This window comes from Plecotus auritus (genome assembly GCF_963455305.1).
Source record: "Plecotus auritus genome assembly, chromosome: 5".
NCBI lineage: Eukaryota > Metazoa > Chordata > Mammalia > Chiroptera > Vespertilionidae > Plecotus > Plecotus auritus.
Window position 1 is genome coordinate 161,151,635 of NC_137776.1, and position 20,364 is coordinate 161,171,998.

General features: G+C 44.4%; 1 protein-coding gene across 3 annotated transcripts in view; it reads left to right on the forward strand.

The window, feature by feature from the left end:
* The window catches only part of RNF20 (ring finger protein 20), a 120,040-nt gene that overhangs the window by 33,005 nt on the left and 66,671 nt on the right, over positions 1–20,364 (forward strand). The window lies entirely within an intron of this gene.

Below are 20,364 nucleotides of genomic sequence, written 5' to 3' on the forward strand. Positions count from 1 at the left end.
TTCTCTGAGCCTTACTTTTCTCCTCTGTAAAGCGGAATTACAACTCTACAAGAGCATTATGTAAGTTTGTAAAGTGCCTGCATCCAGCAGGCACCCCTTCCTTATGCCCCGAAACCAAGCTGGGCTCCCTAGGGTTTTGAATGCTGAACACACTGTCTTTATTTTCATTCTCTCTCAAATTTTACATTTTTGTCTTAAAGTTGGTAAAGACTAGAATAAGACTCAAAGTGACTGATCTAAGCCATCATCTCCCCTAGATAATGGTACTGTCCAGGTATGGGTTCATTCCACAGCTTTTCTCTTGAGCATTAAAGCAAAATCTAAATCAAGAGAAGGTAAATAAAATATCATGTGCTTCCTGAGTGAAATAATGAACGAAGCAAATAAACCTTATGGGGAAATCTAAAAACAATGAAATCTATTTATGATCAATAAAACATGATCATAGGAATGTATAAATTCTCAGGAATATATTTCTTTGGGATAATTCATAACATGGGGGGAGGTGGAGTCAAAGTGCTCAATGGTAGGTATTGAGTATGACATTAGAATTTATGAGTGAACAAGTGAAACGTCAATGAAATGAAGGAAAAAGTACCGGAGAACTAGGTTGTCTAAATAGAGTTTAGGGGTCAGATAGCTTCTAAAAGTGGGTAGTGTTAAACATCGAATGTGATTATTAAAGGAAATTGAAATGTTTGAGACACAAAATTGAGGCTCATTTGTCTGGAGAAGTCTTGGCCACGGACTGTTCTAAGGAGAGTGGAGGGCTAGGCCAGGTGAAGCTCCCATCAGCACTCCTGAATCCACTTGCCACCCAAAGCCATACCTTCTGGTTTCCCATCTCCACCTGGTGCTCATTCAAGCACCTCGTGCTTGATTGATCAGACCAAGATGACCCAATCTGGGGAGGTTTCATCAGGTTTTATTTTGTCAAAGAAGAATGGAGGAAGTAGAGGTGGACGGTGGTGAAAGAATGGAGCGTGGGGTGAGTGACAGATGGTGGGGGTCAGGACTTGGGTGTTTGGAATTGTGACTAAAACAGTCCACCCGCTGAGAGCTGCATGGTAAAAACAATTTCACTTATGCTACTAATACTAACTATTCTTGTTGTGATAATGACAACAATAATAATAGCTCCTTTTTTTAGGTCCTGTGATGCATTGAGTTCTTTTTATAGATATCTCCAATCTGAGCCCCTGTCTAAAATCGCATGTTTTCTGGATAAGGAAACTCTGGTGAATTGTCATAAAGAAATAGAAACACTTTTTTAAAAAAATGAATGGCTTTGAATCTTAGTATTTATTGAGAAAGGCTAGTTGAATACTTTAGAATTTTGCTCTAGCCAAATTATTATTTAGGTAGACCTCTTGACTGCTTTCTTAGGTAAGTTGCTTATTTTTGAACTAAATTTTACAATCAGAATTCTGATGGCGTGACTATTACATGTTTCTGAACTTGTTATTATATTTAGAATACATGAGACATTAATAGAACATGATTAAGCTAGTTCTTTGTTAGCCTAAACATTCAGGTTATTAATTCAAAAAGAGCCTTTTCCCAAGACAGGCACACAGCCTAACTCAGTGGTCTAAAGCAGAGCTGTTCACATTTGGGTCACCAAAGACTGCATAGATTAGCAATTTCCCTCTCTCCCCAGCCTGGTATAACCTTGGACGCTAAACCTTCATTAATCAGGGAAGAATGACTTGCGTAGGCAGACCCAGGTGGCCCTGCTCCTGCTGGGCATCGTTTCACGTGAACAGCAGACTGGCCAAGCACGTCAGAGGGCATGGTGCACCTGTCCCCGAGTGGTGACACCTGCTGCTGCTCCTGTGGCATCAGCATTTGCCTGCTTCCAGGGTTTGATGTGTAACTGAAACTCAAAGTTCACGACAGCAAGGCTGCAGCTTACCAGGCCTTAGAAAAACAGTGACTCCCGAGCAACACAGACGGTTGGCAGGTGTGTGTTTTAAGTCTCTCAACTCCATAAAATATTCAAAATTGAGAGATCACGGGACTTGGAGGCCGTGTAATTCTGGGGAATCCTCCAACCTGTTTTGTCCTCAGTTTCATCATCTTTTGAAATTTCATAGGAATCCAGGCTGCAGCTGCCCCGAAATGGTGCATTCAAACCACCGTGCCCCCTCGCCTTTAAAAAAATGTGCTAAAATACACATAACGTAAAATTTACCATCTTAACCGTTTTAAGTGTCCAGTCAGCAGTGTTCATTACATTCACATTGTTGCTCAACCAATCTCCAGAACTCCTTTCCTCTTGCAAAACTGAATCTCTAGATCCATTAAACAACTCATCATTCCTGCCCTTCCCACCCCACCCCCCGCCCCCTCAACATCACCACCCTGGAAACCACCCTTCTGCTCACTGCCTCTGTGAATTTCACTATTCCAGGTACCTCATGTAAGGAGAGTCACACAGTACTAGCCTGACTGGCTTATTTCACTTGGCATCATGTCTTCAAAGTTCATTCATGTTGTAGTCTGTGTCAGAGTTTCCTTCCTTTCCAAGGCTGAATAATAGTCCACAGGCCAGTGGGCACTTGGGTTGCTCCCACCTTTTGGCTGTTGTGAAAAAAGCTGCTTTAAACATGAGTGTACACATATCTCTTCGAGACCAGGCTTTCAATTCCTTTATGGCCCTTTTATTAATGCAACAGTTTTATTGAGAGAGAATTTACATCCCATACAATTCACCTAAAGTTTACAATCCATTGTAGCTGGTGATAGTCACAGTTAGAATAGTAATGTCAGTTTGGGAGAGTGATGTGGTAATTTTTCTAAAATGCCAGAATCTGAGGGTACAGATGGTTTTTAAAGCACCAGAATGAAGCCTGGGGCAGGAGCCTTTCATTTCCTCGGGGTGACTTTTTTTAGATGCTCCTCCTCACTAGGAAATGTAAACTCTGTGTGTTCTAGGGAGACTAGAGTGCCTGCCTATATTCAAGTCTCCAGGGTCAGTGAATGTAAAAGTATCCAAATTCTAGGCCTTCGCGATACCACCCCTTTGAGACAAAAGAGTAAAATTGAAGCTTGAAATGTGGCCAAGAACTTGAAGCTTTCCTTGTCTGAGGAAGCAACTCGGTGTGGTTAGGGTGCTGCAGAGACAGGGGCAACTGGAAGGAATGGGCTGCAGAATTTCAGAATTACTGAGTGGCCAGTACTTTTCCGACAGGAAAGCGTTACTCTGGTCCGAAGTGACCGCCCAGTCCCCACATTCTTTCAGCATGAGGGCTGTACTGCCTCGTCAGTGTTTTCTCTCCGCCTCTTGCTCAATCATCTCAAAGTTCAATTTTCCCCTCACTATCTAATCAGGATTGTTGGTTATTTATGTCATTAATGATCCCAGCATATTTCTCACTTTTCCTCATCTCTTGGGTGAACTGTTTGGCCTGTAGGTTGGAAGGCATTGTGTGCTGTGGAAAGAGCCATGGGTGGGGAGGCACCAGGTCTGGGTGGGGGTCTAGCTGTGCCCCTGGTTAGCTGTGAAACTGAAGGAAATCACTCTCTCAGCCTCCCTTCCCTGATGTGTGAAGTCGGCCTAGCAATACCACCCCTGTCTAACTTTCCCTTGTTGTTGCGCTGACTGAAGGGTAGCCTCTAAATCAGCGATTTTCAACAGGTGTGCCGCAAGAAGTTCTAAAACACGCAATACCTGACGATTCAGTCAGGGCACTGACCTCTTTTCCCTTAGATTGTCAAAATATGACAACAGCCGACACAACAATAGCCGTCTGGTGTGAATGAATCAAAATTATACCCATTTTTTGGGTCAGATCGGCCAAAAATAATAATATATTTTTTGATGTGCCACAGAATTTTAGTAATTAGTTTCTCTGTGCCATGAGATGAAAAAGGTTGAAAATCACTGCTCTAAGTGCTATGAAAACGATAATTACAAAGTATTATAAACCATGTCACTTCACAGAAGCAGACATTACACTGCTCCTGTGCGCGCGCGCACACACACACACACACACACACACACACACACACATCTGAAAATCAGAAAACAAAGTTCTGGCCCTGGCTCTACCCTGAATAGCTGGATGACATTGCCCAAGGGCGGTCATTGCCATCTGTTGAGCGCCTCCTCCTTACAGGCCTTTTCTGGGCACTTCACATAGAATATTTCCATCCCCAGGAAGTCAGCAGGATAGGTGTTATTTTGGAGAGGAGGGAGTTGATCCCATCTCTGCCTCAAGGTCACACTATTGTAAGCATCAGGGCAAGGACTGAAGTACAGACTCTAAGGTCATCCTGGGACTTTGAACTCATCATCTATACAGTGAAGCACAGGGTCTCCTCCCCCCAAAAAATGCATGTTTTTGACATTCCTGGTTATCATAGAACAAAGAAAATTATTTTGAAGAATAATAGAAGAACTTAGGTTAAACTACAAAATGCTTTTTAAAGGAAGTGTTGTTGAAATGGATTATTTCTTGATGAGAGTACTTCAAAATACTGGCATGTATAAGAGAAACTAGGTGGTTCCAACCCCTCGCCTCTTCTTCCCCTATGATTCTTTGGGTTTGCTTCATCTCATCTCAGCCCTCTTTGGGAATGAAGGTGCCAGGCTGACCAGATCTGGAGTTACACTGTCCTGGAAGGCTGGGGAAAAAAAACCCACCCGGACGCTGAGGGGCAGGCAGCTAGCCAGCATATCTGCATATGGTGGGCCAGTCAATTGTTTAGTGACCTCCTTGGTGCCGCCTACGCTCCCACAAAATGAAGAATGCGTCACTCAGCCTCCAAGGTGAATGAATCCAGTCACCTACAAACTCAACTTTCTGCCCTGCTGAAGGCCTAGCCATAAAATTTCTTGGTGAGTCAATATAATTCAGTTATTAAGAATGTGGACTTTGCCCTAGACAGTTTGGCTCAGTGGGTAGAGCTTTGGCCCCCAGACTGAAGTATCTTGGGTTTGATTCTGGTTAAGGTCACGTATCTCGGTTGCAGGCTCAAACCCTGGCCCCAGTCAGGGTACATGCAGGAGGCAACCAATCGATGTGTCTCTCTCACATGGATGTTCCTCTCTCTGTCTCTCCCCTTCCACTCTCTCTAAAAATCAATGGAAAAATATCCTCGGGTGAGGATTAACAGCAACAGAAACAAACAAACAAAAAATGTGGACTTTGGAGTCAGCTAGCACTTGCCCTCCAAATTCCAGCGCCCAGCTTCCTACTTGTGTTACTCTGGGCAAGCTCTCTAACCTTTGTGAGCCTCAGTTTTCTCAGCAAACTTTCCTAAAACTTGACCTGTAACAGTGCTGGGGGATTGTATTGAATGAACAAAAAAGCAAAATGCCGGGCAAAAATTAAATATTATACAAATAGTACTGCTATCAGCACCATCATCCCTTTCTCCTCTCCGTATTCTCCAAATTCTGTCACCAAAGAGGAGTGGTTCCAAAAGTTTTGCTCCCACAGCACCCAACCTCATCAACTATGTTCTTTACTCTGAATCCTCCGTCTCACTCCCAGCCCCCAAAGCTTCCTCCATTTTATATGCAGATAAATTAATCTGGACCCCAAGTCCATCTCAGCAGTTGCATGCTCACACCCAAGAAGAGGTACCCTCCCCCTCAGAGGGCAGTCAGGAGCTGTAGGTGAGAAAAGATTTTTTCCCCCTGTTATGTGAATCCAAAGAGAGTACGCCTTACTCACTGAAAGAGATGAAGAGAGAAGAAGCAGGTTGGAGGAGACTGGAGAAATTGGCAATATTATCGGTGGAAAGTGTAAAAGGGAATGAAAGAGGAGAGATAAGCAAAGAGATAAGGCCAGGCACATGCTGCCAGAGTCAGAACAGACTGAGTGGCAGCAAGGGCCGCCTGCGGGGAAGGCAGACAGGCTGGCTGCATTCGCACCCCTGTGCCGACCGGGAGATGGATGGCTGGCCGGCACCACTGCACGCCCGCCCTCTGTGCCACAGCTGACTCGGGGCCTGCGAGGCCCTGCTGGGCTGCCAGATGGAGGTGTGAGTGAGAGGCTGGAACAAGTTATCTCTGTGGCAGGGAGCCCAGGGCGGTCCTCATCCCATCATGGCACCCAGCAGAGGAGGCCGCACACAGGCTGATCACAGCCAGGCAGCAGGTGCCCTGGCTCCTCCGGGGCAGGGAAGGGGCTGCATTTGCCCTTTTTTAATGTTTCCTGCGCAGGGCCTGCCCTCTTCTGCCGCTCATTTTGGCGACTCTCCTTTGGGTCATTTGTCAAGTGAGAACACGGATCTTTGATCCCAAAAATGGGAAGAAAGAAGGCAGTCACTTAATAAAAATAATTCCGTTCTGGAATGTTTTGATCAGAGAATAGAAACAGTTACTTCTTGCTAGAGCTCTTGCCCATGTGTGGGCAGGTAATTTCAGCAGCCATTTTTCCAGTGCCCTCCCCTCTCCCCCAGACTCTTACGGCACGGTCTCTGGGATCTTTTCCCTCATTCCTTCTCCCTCATCCATCCTGAACCCATGAGGTTAGCCATTTATTGTTGTTCTGCAAAAGTGAAGGTCTCTTTTGAATCTAGTAGGGAAGAGAAGGCAAGATCACAAATAGACATAAATAATTCCAATCTCAGCTCAGCTCTCCTTGCCTTTTTATTTTAATTTTTTAAAATATATTTGTATTGATTTCAGAGAGGAAGGGAGAGGGAGAGAGAGATAGAAACATCAATGATGAGAGTGAATCATTGATTGGCTGCCTCCTGCATGCCCCCTACTGGGATCCAAGCCTGCAACCCAGGCATGTGCCCTTGACCAGAATCGAACCTGGGACCCTTCAGTCCACAGGCCAACGCTCTATCCACTGAGCCAAACCAGCTAGGGCTTCCTTGCCTTTTTAGATCCAGATAAGATTGTCTTGAACTACCATTCTATAACCTCCAGAGAGCCCAATGCCTTCCCCCATTTGGGCAAAATTCCCAGGGGTTTCTCTTATCAAGGACACACTGAATCAGTTCAGTCGAGCACATGGATCACCCCCCAGCCTCAGTGCATCAGGCCTGTCCATGCCATGGTGACCTAGATGGGAAACAACTCCTTCATTAGATTTCCACAAAAGACCAAAAGCAAACAGTTTCACTTACACAAAGCCTTTTTGTCATGGTAAAAGATAAACTAAGGCCCACCTGTGTGTGGCTGAGCATCAACCTATGAACCAGGAGGTCTCGTTTTGATTCTCGGTTAGGGCACATGCCCAAGTTGCGGGCTCAATCCCTGGTGTGGGGTGTGCAGGAGGCAACTGATCAATGATTTTCTCTCATCATTGATGTGTGTGTCTCTCTCTCCCTCTTCCTCCCTCTCTGAAATCAATAAAAATATATGTATTTTAAAAAGATAAACTGAGGCATATTAAACTTTTAAGAACTTATTTGAACAATTCCAAATGGTCAAAAGCACTCCAACCAAGGGAGCTGGGCAGAAAATTTTATAGCGAAAAGGTGGAAGTAAAATAAAGAAATTATTGGTTGGCAATAGCTTAAAACCTTGCTGGCTGTGTGTGATTGGTTGTCCTTAGGTTTTGATTTCATAGCCATGAAGCACTTACAGGCTTAGGTTTTGGGATTGCTTATGTAGGCCACCAGGGTGTTAGAGTGGCCTCTTTGTTTAATTGATTTAACAGCAGACATAGCTAAAGGTTTGCAGAGAGAGGGAGGAATTATATGGTGGCCACAGAACAATTTGAAATTGAGCATTAGTCATCCCTATTCTTAAAAGTCTTTTGAAACACTCCATCAGGTGCCAGATGGACTGTCCCACTCATGGCGGCGGGCTCAACTTCTCTCTCTCCTCTCCCATGTCCTCATTTCCTTCCCCACACATTGTCCTTAGAAGTCAGAACTGTTTTTACTCTACAAGGTGAGGCAGTATGCCCAACAACTGCTAAATCTTTGTAACCCCAGACAAATCAACGTGCTGGGCTAATGGGCAGGGCCATCTACTCCCCTAGAGACCAGCCACTCAGCAGCCCTGAGACCTCCGCTAACATACCCCACCTTCCTTGAAAGGCACTTTGGTCTGACATCACAATTTTGTTCCTCTTTTAAGTATCTTCCAAGGTTGTGTGGTGAGGGCCACTAGAGAAGCAAGCCCCCTTGTGAGTTCAGAGAAAGATAGTGTCTTTCTCTGAGATTGTCAGAGAAGAATGCAGATGAGTTTGCACTACCAGTTAGGAGTGGAGGGTTTTCTGCTCAGAGACAGAACGTCAGCTGTGCGTTTTCTGTGGACAATGGAGGATAGAGGTGGGTGCCGGGCTGTGATGAGGAGGAGTCCTTTCACGGGTCTGTTTTCTCCTCTCCTTCTACTCTGTGACTGTGGGAGGAGAACAGAAATAGAAAACACCAAAGAAGAATTAACAAAGGACAAGCATTCCTTTATATCCAGATGATGTAATATTGTTTTCCATTAGTGATCCTGCTAGCTAATGGAAAAGAAGAAAGGCAAAGGGCAAACAGATATGGACAATTCTGAACCCCGAGTTATTTTGTCAGAGACATCCACCTCCTTTAAACTCGGTTGTAAAAATCTAGCCCACACAGGGTGGACGTTCTTACATGTTTGCTTAAAACCTGGAATAGCTTTGCTTTAAATTAGGTATGTATCAATGATATTTTTATCTTGGCCAAGGAGGAAGTCTAGTCAAGGCTAGAACTACTTGGCTATGAACATACAGTATGCAACAAGCATGTCAAATTCAAAGGCTAACATGGGCCAAATAAACAAGGTTTAAGTTTATGTGGGCTGCAAAAAAACAAAAGCTTCAATTTTCATAGAAATGTAGGTTTCTTTTGATAGAGACATGCTGAATACAAAGGGCTGAAATAAATGAGTAATCATTAACATAAAATAATAGAACATTTTAATAAAAATTAATATTTTTTCTTGAACATTAAACTTACCAGACACTGAATAACTGCACAATTAATAAGCATAACACAAATAAACCTATTTTTCTTGTTCTCCGAAAGTGAAATATTTCCTGTTGTGCACACCAAACAAGTCAGTACAAGACTAATGACGTGGCAATCAGCTGCTAAAATATTCACTGCTAGTATTAGTGGAGGGAAATGGTGCACCTGCGCATAAGGCGCGTAAGGGAAATGAATGCAATATGATTATAGTAATCAGTCATTAGCAAACGTTGTAGTTCGTTATTAATAATTATGTATAATAGGATATTGTAAAAATTAATGTTCTCTAGGACCCATGTCAGAGGGGGTTGGAGCTTCATCTTAATATATAAAAAGCGAGGGTCTGTCATGACCTAAACGACCAGACGGATGATCAAAAACCAGAAGGGTCCTGGCTGGCACAGCGGGAGTCAGTCCTGGGTCCCAGCTGGTGCGGCAAGAATGAGTCCTGGGTCCCGGCTGGCCAAGGCGGGAGTGACTCCTGGGTCCCAGCTGGCACAGCAGGAGTAACTCCTGGGTCCAGGCCGCCTGTGGCACTGCGGCAGGAGGGAGCTGTGGGAACAGAGCCATGCTGCCATTGGACTGGCCTCTGGGTCCCTCCCCCCAGCCCACAGGCCCAGAGAACCAGAACTATGCTGCGATGGGACTGGACCCTACCTGAAGGGTCCCGGATTGTGAGAGCGTGCAGGCTGGACTGAGAGACACCCCCCCACCCTGCCCCGAGTGCATGAATTTTCGTGCACCAAGCCTCTAGCATTAAAGAAAAGCCCCCATAGCTTGGCTATGGCAAATAATACTGCAACAAATATAAGGGTGCATCTACTCTTTCGAACTAGTACTTTGGGTTTCTTCAGATTTCTACCCAGAAATGGAATCTTTGGGTCAAAATTGTTTAATTTTTTTTTAGAAACTTCCACACTCTTTTCTATAGCGGCTATACCAATCTGGATTCCCACCAACAGTGCATGAGGGTTCCCTTTTTCCACATCCTCACCAACCCCGTTTGTTGATTTTTTGATGATAGGCATTCTGACAGGCATGAGGTGATACTTCATTGTGGTTTTTAATTTGCATTTCTCTGATGATTAGTGATATTGAGCATCTTTCCATATGTCTACTGACCATCTGTATGTCCTCTTTGGAGAAGTGTATATTTAAGTCTTTTGCCCATTTTTAACTGGATCGTGTGGGGTTTTTTTGGTATTGAGGTGGATGAGTTCTTTATAAGTTTTAATCCCTTATTGGATTAAATATTAGGAGGAACACTTTTATTTTTTAAAAATATATTTTTATTGATTTCAGAGAGGAAGGGAGAGGGAGAGAGAGATAGAAACATCAATGATGAGAGAGAATCATTGATTGGCTGTCTCCTGCACACCCCCTACTGGGGATGGAGCCCACAACCCAGCATGTGCCCTTGACTGGAATCAAACCTGGGACCCTTCGGTTCGCAGGCCGACGCTCTGTCCCCTGAGCCAAACCAGCTAGGACAGGAGGAACACTTTTAAAGTATATGATTGTCTAACCACTATGTTATATACCTGAAACTAATACAAAATAATACTGAATGTTAACTATAATTGAAAAAGAACAAAGAAAAAAAAAGAAAGGCCTCAAATTCACATATGTTATGGCCAAATGAATTATATGAAGTTATGGCTTTATGTGTGATTTCAAAACCACTAATTTGCTAATGTATACATTCAAATTATACCATAGTTTTGGGACTGTGGTTTTGCTATTTCTTCATTTTAAATATACGACTGGAAGCTTAAAATGATGGAAGTAGCTGGATTTTTCTTGGCCTCTAAGAGGCCCTGTCCCACACCTGTCTTGATTGCTTGCATATATATAAATATTTATTTCACAACAATGGAGTATAAAGTTGGGCTCCAGTCTCCTAATTATTTATGAGAAGATCATCTGAAAGAAATATTGAGAGAGGATTTTTGGAAGAATATACAGTCCATCCAGTCCGATGATATCAGAGCTACAAAAAAATGGGCACATTACTAATCCAGGCCTACACCATTCTTGCTGGGATAGTTTTGGATGAATTAGCATTAATGTGTTTTTGGGGTGATGCCATCTGACTTGCCCGAGGGCCATCATCAAAAATACATCTGTCCAACTCACTCTGGCCATCGTCCAATAAGATCTCATCACAACGTGGGCTCATTATGAATTGCTCAGACAATAATTCTGACTCAAGAAGAAACAGAAATAACCATAAAAAAGTTAAAAACTGAAGTTGATCTTACCACAAGGAAAATTCTAGGGACACACACTTTTATTGGTTTGTTTTAATCATGGAACAAGTACTTCTGGTTTTACATAATACTACTCCAGAATACAGAAAGAGGAGACACTACCCAACTTACTTATGAGACTAGCATAAACTTGAAACCGGACCTGACAAGATGGTATGAAAAAGGAAATTTATAGTCACTCTCTTTAGTGAACGTAGATGGAAAAATACTAAACAAAATCATAGCCAGTTGAATACAATAACTTGTAAGAGTGATTGTGACATGAGTTTGTCCTATCAGATCACTCCGATTCCTGCTGTTGCCAACAAACACCTTAAAACTACCATGCTCAGCCAGGAAGTTTGTTCAGAAGCAATGATCTTTTGTGCCCTAGTGACCTCTTGTGGTTAGTGGACTACTTGCTGGAAAATCCACGCCCGGAGAATCCCTGGCTTGTTGCCTCCTGAATGATCATCCTTAGGCTACAGAAATGGGCCACAGGGAACCAGGGACTTGGCCTTTTTTCATACACACTAACATCCTTGGAAGTCAGTGTGGAAAAGGGCATCATTCCAATATGTGTCATCTCTAAAATAAGCTGAGGAAATATGTCAGAAAGCCAGATTTTCTGTTTCTTGAACTTGCCTTTCATGTCTCTTTTCCTTCCTTCCTTCCTTCTTTCCTCCCTCCCTCCCTTCCTTCTTTTTTTCCCTCCTTGCTTTCTTTTCTTTTTTAATTTAGGTGAAGAGAGAATACTGTAATGAAGCATCAATCGGACTGGAAAAATAAATAGCAGTGATAGAATAGGCGTGGTGATTTAAATGTGTGTACAAGGGTGCTTACTGCAGAGCTGATTTGAACAGAAAATTTTAAAACAATACATAAACATCCATTAGTAGGAGATATTTTAAGTGATTGTATTACATTCATACAATGGGGTATAATAAAGGCATAACACTGTACATGGGCACCATACACACACAAGGTGCAGGGGCTTGGGCGGGGTAGGGGGGGTTGGATAAAGAAATTGAGTTCTATAATGACTTGTAGAGTATCCTGTGTTTCTACATCGGGTTTGTGTTTCCATGAGAAGAGAAAGTCACCAAAATATTAACAAGAGTGGTTATATCTGAGATGTGGTGTTAGGTTTTCTTTCCAATTTTCTCTACTTTTGTGTGTATGTTGTAATGATTCCCAACTTAGGCAGCACATTAAAAACCTGAATGCCATTCCCCTCTAGAGCAGTGAAGTCAGAATCATTGGGGTCAGGTCCAGGTGATTCCAACAGGCAATCAAGTTTGACACCAGTGTTATATCGTTTGATTCTTTCACCAATATACTTGCTGATGGCTTAGCAGAGGTCCTCAAACTTTTTAAACGGGGCCAGTTCACTGTCCCTCAGACCGTTGGAGGGCCGGACTATAGTTTAAAAAAAACCACTATGAACAAATTCCTATGCGCACTGCGGGCCTGGGACGAGTTGGCTGCTAAGCAGGACAGGCAGCGGCACCCGGCGGGCCAGATAAACGTCCTCGGCGGGCCGCATGTGGCCCGCGGGCCGTAGTTTGAGGACCCCTGGTGGGTTCCAGGCTCTGCTACTAAGGATGGAGAAGAGCTAGCCACAGTCCTTTTACCTGTAGGGGAGGCAAAGCTTTACCCTCTTAGGGTTTCCAGCTGGGCCTGAGAATTAAACCACGAAATAAGACATTAACAGGAGAAAAACAAACAAGTTTTTACATGGACATGGGGGGCCCCACAGGAAAGTGAAACCCCAAAGAAGACCCAAACACGTATCCGAGGTCGGACAAAAGTGGTAAGTTGTTAAAAGATGACAAGACAAAGGGACTCGGGTTAGGACAGTTAATGGTGACTGGGATGATAAGGGTGAGTTTATCAAGGTTTGTTTGTACAGATTACTCTCACCTCACCTGCCGCTCTGGAGATAATAATTTTTCTTTCCTCCTGGTCTAGGGAGGACATCTTTCACAAGGGCGTTTCATCTCCTGCTTCCAGGAATGAAAAGGGAGATCGGAGCGCCCATTCTTCCATCTGCTGTTTTTTGCGGTGCCTTTAACTCAAAATGAAAGTGGCATTTTGGGGGGTGACATATTCTGGTTTACTTCTGGGATCACTCGTGCAGGGTAGAGATGGCTGTCCCAGAACATAAAATGTGATAAGTACTATAAGAGGGGTCTGCTCCAGGAGGAAGGGGCTCGCCAATGCTTTTTTTTTTTTTTTTTACAAGCAGTTTTTTTTTTTATTAAGGTATTATATGTGTACATATCTTACCATTGCCCCACCCCACCCCACTCCCATACATGCCCTCACCCCCCAATGTTTTGCATCCGTTGGTTACTCTTATATGCATGCATATAAGTCCTTCAGTTGATCTCTTATTTCCCCCACCTCTCCCTAACCTTACCGCCGTAATTTGACAGTCTGTTTGATGCTTTACTGCCTCTGTATCTATCTTTTTGTTCATCAGTTTATAATGTTTTTCATTATCCCCAAATGAGTGAGTTCATGTGGTATTTTTCTTTCATTGACTGGCTTATTTCACTTAGCATAATGTTCTCTAATTCCATTCAGGTGCTTCTTGAGAAGGGAAGTGAGGTCCCAGTTCATTAAGCCTGCGGGGAGCCCAGAATGGAGAAGTCAGGCCACAGGCTCTGTCCTCTAGGGGGAGCTCGAGGCGTTTTCTTTGGATATCTGGAAAGAAAAGTGTTTCTAGGAATACTGAATGGGCAAGTGCTGGCCACAACCTCTGTCCTCTAGGGGAAGCTCAGGATTTTTCCTCTGATGTCTGAAGATAATTAGTATTTCTAGGAAGGACACAGCTGACGTGGGACTGTGCTAAGATAAATGCTCCCGTGCCTCTGGGTGTTGGGGATCTCCCTTTTTAGATGGTTTCTATTTCATTGCTTCTGTCTTTGCTCCTGTGCAGCTTTGGGATCCTCCTCCCGCTTGAAAAAGTTGTTTTCTCCACTTGGAAGACTAGGCAAGAACTAGAGGGAAGTCCCCCAGTTGGGAAGATACCTCATTTAGGCACAAGTCACATGGTCTAGCCCAACTCACAAGAATAGAGGATGTCAAGATTTGGGGACGATTTTGTCATGACTGGTCACTTGTACACATGCGCGGGTGGCCTTTGAAAGGAGCTGATGGGACAGAGTTCAGAAATTTGAGACCCAGACATACTCATCAAACTCATCACAACCAACAGATATATTTAAATTGTTTTCATTTTATTTATTATTTTTTTATTATTGTTGCGTGACTACACATTTTGTAGATTCGAGGTCCTCTTGAGTCTTGCAAAAACTTGATTTAGAAATTTTCTAAAATGTATTTGTTGCAGCAACCTATGTTTTATAGGAAGGTTTTCTTTGATTCTTAGATTGACTCCCTCTTCTTTACTTCATGTATTTTTATGCTCTACTAGAGGCCTGGTGCACGAAATTCGTGCATGGGGGTGTGTGTCCCTCAGCCCAGCCTGCACCCTCTCCAATCTGGGACCCCTCAAGGGATGTCCGACTGGCCACCGGGATCGGGCCTAAACGGGCAGTTGGACATCCCTCTCACAATCCAGGACTGTTGGCTCCCAACTGCTCACCTGCCTGCCTTCCTGATTGCCCCTAACCACTTCTGCCTGCCAGCCTGATCACCCCCTAACCACTCCCCTGCCAGCCTGATTGATGCCTAACTGCTCCCCTGCCAGCCTGTTTGCCCCTAACTGCCCTCCTCTGCCGGCCAGGTCACCCCTAACTGCCCTCCCCTGCAGGCTTGATCACCCCCAACTGCCCTCCCTTGCAGGCCTGGTCCCTCCCAACGGCCCTCCTTTGCTGGCCATCTTGTTGTGGCCATCTTGTGTCCACATGGGGGCAGGATCTTTGACCACATGGGGGAAGCCATCTTGTGTGTTGGAGTGATGGTCAATCTGCATATTACTCTTTTATTAGATAGGATAGAGGCCTGGTGCACGGGTGGGGGCCAGCTGGTTTGCCTTGAAGGGTGTCCTGGATCAGGGTGGAGGTTTCCTTGGGGTGTGGGGCAGCCTGGGCGAGGGGCCTGTGGTGGTTTGCAGGCCGGCCACGCCCCCTGGCGACCCAAGCGGAGGCCCTGGTATCTGGGGTTTATTTATCTTCTACAATTGAAACTTTGTAGCCTAGAACGGAGCCAAGCCTTCTGCTTGCTCCGTGGCGGCAGCCATTTTTGGGGGGATTTATGTATCTTCTATAATTGAAACTTTGTAGCCTTAAGCGAGGCCTGGGCCGGCCAGAGTGTGCGGAAAGCTTGGCTTCCTCCATCGCCGGGGGCAACCCTAGCCTCCTGCTCTTTCCAGCTCCGTGGCTGCTGCCATTTCTGTTTGGATTTATGTATCTTCTATCATTGAAACTTTGTAGCCTTGAGTGGAGGCCTAGGCCGGCAAGGGCAGGCGGAAAGCTTGGCTTCCTCCATCGCCGGGGAAACCCAAGCCTCCCTCCTGCTGTGGCCATAGCCATCTTGGTTGGGTGTATTTGCATATTCGCTCCTGATTGGCTGGTGGGCGTGGCTTGTGGGTGTGGCTTGTGGTGTAGTGGAGTGATGGTTGATTTGCATATTACTCTTTTATTAGATAGGATGAATGTTTCCATTTGCACAGTCTTATGTTAGGAAGCCTAAGTGTCTCTGATTATGTAGAAAATTAGATGGAGTCTCTCAAAGTTTGTGTGATATCCAGAAGAAAAGAAATTGGGCAATTTAATTTAGCTTTTATTTATTGTATAGAGCACAAGCAGAGCAGAGTTTTTGGACACCTATGGCAATACAATTTGGAGTCACTGTCAGTCAAGACACTTATGTCAAGTGCCATGTCAATCCTGAGGTAATGGGGTGTAACGGGAGCACCCTTAGGAGGGGCCCGGAACACCCCAAATCACAAGTGCGGACACTGGGATAAGGACTCCATCTGGACACCCGTTATGCGTGGGACCTCCGCCCCTGGTGGGCTTTAAGAACCCAGAGCTCCAACCCCCAACGCTCAAGCATTGCTTGTTCAGTAGCTCAAGCTCAGAAAGATGAGTTAATTCTTGAAGAAAACGACATTGAACTTGTACCAAATTCAGCTGCTTTACTTCAGCAAGCCACAACAGTGAAAAGCCAGGACATCAGAAAATGTTCGGATGGTATCTGTGTTTCTGAAAAAGGAACAGGTCAGCAGCTGACGAATAAGATCTAAGTTGTCCAGCTACTGAAACAGCAAGATGCCGAATGATTCCTCAGACTTATTTGCCATATTTTAAAGCAATTAAAGTTATGTTTGGGGGGGGGGGTGGCAGTGTGTAGAAATCATAACCTTCAGTTGTTAACTAGTTAATCCCCATTCCGATTTGAGTTTATCTGTACTTCCTTGAAACTGGCAATAATAACCGTACTGTTTCCGTGATGTTTCATGTTCAGTTGCTCAGATGGCCTCTCATATCAAAAAGAAAATGCCATCCTCTGGGCAACCCCTCTAGGAATCGAACAAGCTTAGCTTCTCAAAGCCCTTTGACGCTCCAAAACAATTCATCTGTAACCATATCTTTTCAAAAGGCTCTTATGGCCTAACCCTGTGACTACACAGTTAAATAAATCTAATCTAAATAAAATAAATATCCATGTTGCTTCCATTTCTAAATATCAAAGAGAGTGTCAAAAGCAGGAAGAATATTAAAAATCTTGCTGACTTCCCCTGGCAACAGGGCAGTCACAGCTCACGTGTTTCCCATGAGCTATCCACATACACGTCTGCCTGGCTAACAGAAGCCCCACATGGCTTGGGTGGTGGGTAGACAGCCTGTGAGGTAAAAAAAAAAAAAAAAAAAAAAAGGCTCCCACCCAAGCCACAAACAAATGCATTGTGACTGGGCTATTATCCCTTTTCTCTTTGCCTGTGATTAAAATCAGGCAGGAGACAAAAGGAGAGGTCAGCCGGGAGACTTCCTGAAATTGTTCTTCTTGGAAAAAAACACACACTACTTCACTAGGAAAAGCCTTTCTACCTCATCCCTTCCTTCCTGCCTTTGAAGGCAGCCCTGTGGCGACTTTGTATTTGAAGCTGCAGTACCCATGCCGTGGCACGAGATGGCAGAAGAGAAGGACAGACTGAGTCTGAGTCCTTGATCACATCCTTGTGTCTGCTTCTCCAGACTTCCTGTGAGTGAGAATATTAAACACCATTATCGCTAAGGCCCTGAGAGACTGGATGCTGTTAATGCAGCTTAATGCACCTTGATGCTACAGCCTCTACAACCGACTCGTGCACTGAAAGTAACCTGCAAAATTTACAACATACTTTCCTGACATAGGAGAGTGCAAAAAAGCACTCCACACGTCTCTTTCAAAGAAATAGACTGATAGCATCATTTTTTTTTTTTCATTTGAGCTGACCCATCTTTGGCAAGTAAAATCAGAATTTTCATATATAAGCCAAACTATCCCATTTTCTTATGGGCAAGTGGTTAGAAACTATTAGAAACTATTGCTTCCTAATTGGTTAAAAATTACCTTTGCACCTGTGGCTCAGCGGTTTTGTCGACCTATGAACCAGGAGATCATGGTTTGATTCCCAGTCAGGGCACATGCCTGGATCTTGGGTTGGGTCAATCATTCTCTCTCATCATTGATGTTTCTCTCTCTCTCCCTCTCCTTTCCTCTCTCTGAAATCAATAAAAATATATTTTTTTAAGGAATTACACTTGCTAAAAACTCAGGCCTTTATTTTATTATTTTAGGCTATTCGGCTTAGTTCATCCATATGGGGGAATCCTTGAAGGTAAGGATTAAAGGAGTTGAGGAATTATGAACAATGCTTGTGAATATCACAAAATACCCCACTCTTTAGGGAGCAGCAGCTTGGCCCGCTATTCTTAGAGCCAGATGGAGGCCTTTGGCCAACACTGTTTCATTGTGGATTGGTTTTAACAATTAATTTTAAAAAGTAAGAATGAGCCTCTTCAGGCTTGGAGACCCATATGGAAACACTGATGAGAATAGGTAGAGGAAATTCTGTGGCCCTCAGTTAAAAATTTTCTGAGTTCAAAGAAGGGTGTTCCCTCCCAGCTTGTGGTAGCTGAGCTCTGGTCATCCCGCGAGAAGGACAGAGGCTGCCATGACACTGAACTTGCAGTCAGTCACAAAGCAGATGAGCCATATTGAGAAACGGACTTTCCACAGGAAACCCAGAGGCCACGAGACTTGGGAAGGACAATGAACTAGAAAAGTTTTAGGGAACAAAACTCACCTTGAGGGAGTGGGGACAAGCGTGGACTTCACAATCCTCTCCATTGAGGGTCAGCAGGCTTTTGTCAGCAAGATGGGACGGACAGAACACTTTTGCTCGGCTTTTCTTGGTTCTTTTACGAGAAAGGCGTGGCAAGTTGCTGTCAACAGGGTGTGTCATAGTTGGGCAAGCAACGTTCTCTGGGGGTCATTTTTTTCTTTCCCAAATGTGTATTTTTAATTCAGTTTCCGAAAAAGATGTCACATCTTTTTTCTAATTTGGATTAAAACCTGGACATTAGAGAGCTGCTTTTCTCGAGATGCAAGAAAAAGAAATAACCTTTACTAGGTTCGAAGATAATATTCTGGTTGCTCCTCTTGCATCAAAAGCTACATATCTTCTCCCCAAAGCACATGCTCCAAGAGCCAACTCCCCCTCTTGATCTCTCTGTAGCTGGGACAGGCTAATTCCCCTTTCACCCGCCCTATTTCTGTAAATAAATCTTTGTGTCAATAATTTCTTTTCCACCCTAACCGGTTTGGCTCAGTGGATAGAGCGTCGGCCTGCGGACTGAAGGGTCCCAAGTTCGATTCTGGTCAAGGGCATGTACCTTGGTTGCGGGCACATTTCCAGTGGGGGGTGTGCAGGAGGGAACTGATCAATGTTTCTCTCTCATGGATGTTTCTAACTCTCTATCCCTCTCCCTTCCTCTCTGTAAAAAATCAATAAAATTTATTAAAAAAATAATTTCCTTTGTTAGTGGGAGGTTTTTTTAGGGGGCTATGTTGTCCTCAGCAAGAGGTTGCAGAGCAGTTGAGAAAGTTGGGGTAGCTTAGAGTTGTGGTACTCTGGGGCAACTTACATATGGCACCCTGTGAGCCTGTCACCCCAGGACTCACTCCAGTGTACTAACTCCCCCACCAGACACCAAGGTCCTAAAAGGAAGTGTTGGTAAAAGAAATTCCAAACCTAAAAGAAAGGTTTGGGTTAGTCCCAAAGCAAAATCTTAAGGGATTGAGATAATGCTCCAGAGAACAGCAGTTTTGCAGTTGATTTTATACATTAGAATCAAAGGAAAGACATAAGATAAAGGTTATATGAAATCCATTGGTGGCAGATTAAGGAGGGGGAAATCTTCAGGACTGGATAAAAAGTAAAATAGAGAGATACATACTTCTTTTACATTGGTGGGTGTGGACAGTTAGCATTTCACATGTATGGTTTATAAAGAGGGATGTAGGTAAGAGATAATAATGAGGAATTTTGGGGTGTCTCGCCCTTTACTGTACCAGGGTCTGGAGAAGAGATCACCTTGACATTTTAAGAAGGTTATTCGGGATGCACAAAAGCAATGGACTGAGCTTGTCAAGGGAGAGATTAATCTATCATATAGGCCTTAGGATGTGACTTCCCACCATAACTGGCTCAGTTAGGTTTTGAGGTTGTTGTTTGTCATCATCAAAACATCCCATTGTGGCTACTTTTAGTTAACTAGAGGCCCGATGCATGAAATTCATGCAAGAGTAGGCCTTCCTTCTGCCTGCTGCCGGCACCAGCTTCTCCCCAGACCCAGGCTTCCCTCACAGAGGGAGGCCCCACCCACCTGCTGCAGCCCCCTGGTGGGTGGCCTGGGCCTCCCTCTGCGGGGTGATCATGGGGCGATGGTCGGGCCCCAACCAATTGCATTGCACCTGCCTTGGCTGGCCTGGCGCCAGTGGGTGTCATAGTGTGGTCCCAGATGGCTGCCGGATGGTCTTTCCACTTCCGGCCATTCGGTCGATTTGCATATAATGCTTTTATTAGATAGGATGAGCTTGTCAGGCTTGCCTAGGGAGCCCATTTTGTTCACAGAAGACAGATGTCTTATTCACGCACCTCCGTGTCTCCACTCTCGGCACAGTACCAGTCACCCAGTAGGCACTCAGTGAAGGTAAGCTGACATGTAGGGCATGATAC